The sequence below is a fragment of the Mauremys mutica genome, chromosome 22 (assembly GCF_020497125.1).
Source record: "Mauremys mutica isolate MM-2020 ecotype Southern chromosome 22, ASM2049712v1, whole genome shotgun sequence".
Classification (NCBI taxonomy): domain Eukaryota; kingdom Metazoa; phylum Chordata; order Testudines; family Geoemydidae; genus Mauremys; species Mauremys mutica.
Genome location: NC_059093.1, coordinates 10,012,966 through 10,016,098, shown reverse-complemented (window position 1 = coordinate 10,016,098; position 3,133 = coordinate 10,012,966). Strand labels below are relative to the sequence as shown.

Here is a 3,133-nt window from a genome sequence, read left to right as displayed (position 1 = left end):
GAGAGAAACACTTTTTGGATTGCTTAGTTTCCTGTTATTGGCATGTAGCTATGGTAAACTAGACCTACTCCTCCTTAGGTAGGACCAGAATGGATATGAACTACCCAGCAACTAGTGCTCAAATGCCACCTCCTAAACCATCACATCACAGGGAAGACTGAGACTGCACTACCTGTGAGATCCACCACAGCCAATGCTCATACACTATTCGCTTCAGCATCTTCTGGCCAGAGAGGCTGGGACTAGACTTGCTGAGAGCTCTCCTTCCAGCCTTTCAGCGCTCCTCCCCACAGGGATATCCAGGCATATTCAGGATGCTGGGAGAATCTTAGCATGGATTTTTTTCTTTTCTAGGATCTTTTTTGGCCCATCATGGTGGCCAATCAGCACAAGATTGCCGATCCTGTTTAGCAGGGTGGTTCTGCTCCCACCGAGGCCAAAGTACACCAGAGGGGCGATGTAAGGAAGGATGGTTTTGCCCAGAGGGGTCTGTATCAGGCCTTAATCCAGGTAGGAAAGTTCTTGGATGACCCTTCTCATAGGGAAATGAATGAAAGTAGCAATAATGGAAATGTTCCAGAATTGCTAGTTACTATGAGGTATGTCCCTTTAAGAGCTGTAGCCAAACAGGGGAGCTGTGAACAGTTCTGATAAAGCCACCTAAGCTCTATCACCAGTTGCTGAGCTGAGCTGGAGGTGAATCTGTATGGTTGTCCAGTTTGTTCATTGTTATTTCTATTGTGGAAGCACTTTGCAGCCCCAGTTGTCGACCAGGACCCCTTTGTGCTAGGCGCCTGACAAACACAGAAAGACCTTACCCTACCCATGGCTATAATTGTGCAAAGATTATCCCTTTGTGTTCGTGGACTGGAACAAATGAAACAGAGGAAATCCCTGAAGAATCCATCTCAAGCTTTTCATAAGGCCCATTGCGGGACAGGACTGGGCTTTGGGAGCTTTAGGGCAGTGGCTCTCAAACTTAGTTACTGGTGACCCCTTTCACATAGCAAGCCTCTGAGTGCGACCCCCCCTGAGAAATATATATATAAAAAAGTGTTTTTAATTTAACACCATTATAAATGCTGGCAGCAAAACAGGGTTTGGGGTGGAGGCTGACAGCTCGTGACCCCCCATGTAATAACTTCACGACCCCCTCAGGGGTCCTGACCACCAGTTCGAGAACCCCTGCTTTTCAGGTATACTCCGCCCCCAGTGAAGTCAGAGGAAGAATTTCAATGGCCGCTGGAGTTGTTCCTTACTGAGCCCCTTGTAGGCCTCCAGCTTGGCTGGATGTGTCTGATAAAGCTGTTAACATATCCCAGTTTTTCTTCAGTTCCTTATGAAACATTCATGGTATTAAATCTGTGAGTTCTTTCCCTTTGACACTGTCCCTTACTACAGCTGGCCATTACAGCCCTAAGCAGCAGCACTCAGGAGTTATGCACAGTCTCAGCATTAATCCAATCCATTCTCTTCTTCATAGATTATATATGTCCTGTTGGCCACTATTGTCCAACAGGCAGCCCAGAGCCCAAACCCTGTCCCTCTGGGAAATACCAGGACCAGACTGGTCAAAGCCTGTGCAAGACGTGCCCAGCAGGAAAGTAAGTGGAATGCATTTAGCCTGCTCCAGTATCCTGGTTCTTCCTCTGGGAATTAGCATATGAATTCCCCTCTTGATGATTCGCCTTGGGCTGCTCTGTTATATCCTTTGATATACATGGCTGGTCTCCTTGATCATGTCCTTGTATCTCCTTCCTTCTCATTATATCAATTTCTGTATTGTAAGCCCTTCATCACAGAGTTGTCATCCTGTAGACATATCTCCAGGGAGGTGCAAAATGGTCCCAAAGATAATAGCTTCCCCCAGACAGCTTTCATCTGAGTCCTTCATTTGTTTCCTGAAGGGCATTCCACATTGCCTTGTCTTGCAGTCACAGACTACAGGTGTTGCATGAAGAATGGCCCTTCTTTATCCTGGCAGAATTGTGGGCTGTGACAGGTTAATTTCAATTTGGCCTTTTATCGGTAGGTTCTGTGGCCCAAAAGTCCAAATCCAAGATCATAATGAGACCTTTTCACATGGAACGATCAAGCCAACAGATTGCCCGGCTGGATACTACTGCCTCTCAGGAACTAAAGCTGCCAAGCAGTACCCATGCCCTGAGGGCACCTTCAGTAACCAGACTGGGCTGAGCAATTCCAAGGACTGCAGGGCTTGCCCTGGAGGGAAATTCTGTGCAGATGCAGGTAAGGAGCAGACAGGTGGAGATTAGCTTCCCTGTTCAGGCTGGGAAGATCCTGCATTTTGTCTTGGAAGGTCCAACTGAACTTGAAACGAAGACAGTAGGTCTTGATTTCATGCATGAGAGAGAAACCTCAACAGGGAATGTGGCCTTAAAAACTAACCCCCTGATTAGCTTGTTTGAACTGGGATACCTGTTTGCACATTGAATATACTTATCCTTGTTTAGTCACTGTCCTGCACTGTTGTGTTGTGACGCTATGTCCTGGTAAACGGCTATTGTGCTTCATCCCAGACGTGGCCACATTTCAGCAGTGGGTGAAGCCATCTCTGCACAGTCTTTTGGGGGATTTTTGGAGATGAAAAGTCCTCTAGATATAGAAGATCCCAATGTCATTATAAACCCTTCAACTCTGCAAGCTAGACAGAGATGGGCAAAAGACAAAGATGGCTTTGGATGGCCAAACCCAGTTGGTGAAGGATTACAAATCCTGAACCAGAGGTGGTTTGGGTCTGGGATTAATTGATCCTGTATTCTCTCTCTTTGGTTAGGTGGATGTCAGGTTCTTTGTTAGCCCCATCTCTAAATGCCTCTGTGGATAAATCACCGTGTGGTGTAGGAGCAGGAGAGTGCTGCATGGGGCATTAGACTCTGAATTAATCTAGATGCCATGGCTTGGCCATTTTTTGCAGCTCTGAGCTTGTGAACTACATAATGCCTCTGTTTTTTTTGTTTTCATCCTCCTCTGCACCAGGCCTCTTGACCCCGAGTGGCCCTTGTTTGCCCAGGTATTACTGCATTTTGAAGGCACGTGTACCTAATCCTGTTAAAGATGAAACTGGAGACTTGTGCCCAGCAGGACACTTCTGCCCACTGGGTAGCAGCAG

General features: G+C 46.9%; 1 long non-coding RNA gene across 1 annotated transcript; it reads left to right on the top strand.

Moving 5' to 3' along the window:
- Window positions 1-402: 402 nt before the first annotated feature.
- Window positions 403-3,090, top strand: LOC123354670. Its single transcript, XR_006574807.1, has 4 exons — window positions 403-510; window positions 1,484-1,604; window positions 2,033-2,250; window positions 3,001-3,090. It is a non-coding gene; the product is annotated as an uncharacterized LOC123354670 (long non-coding RNA).
- The last annotated feature ends 43 nt before the right edge of the window (window positions 3,091-3,133 follow it).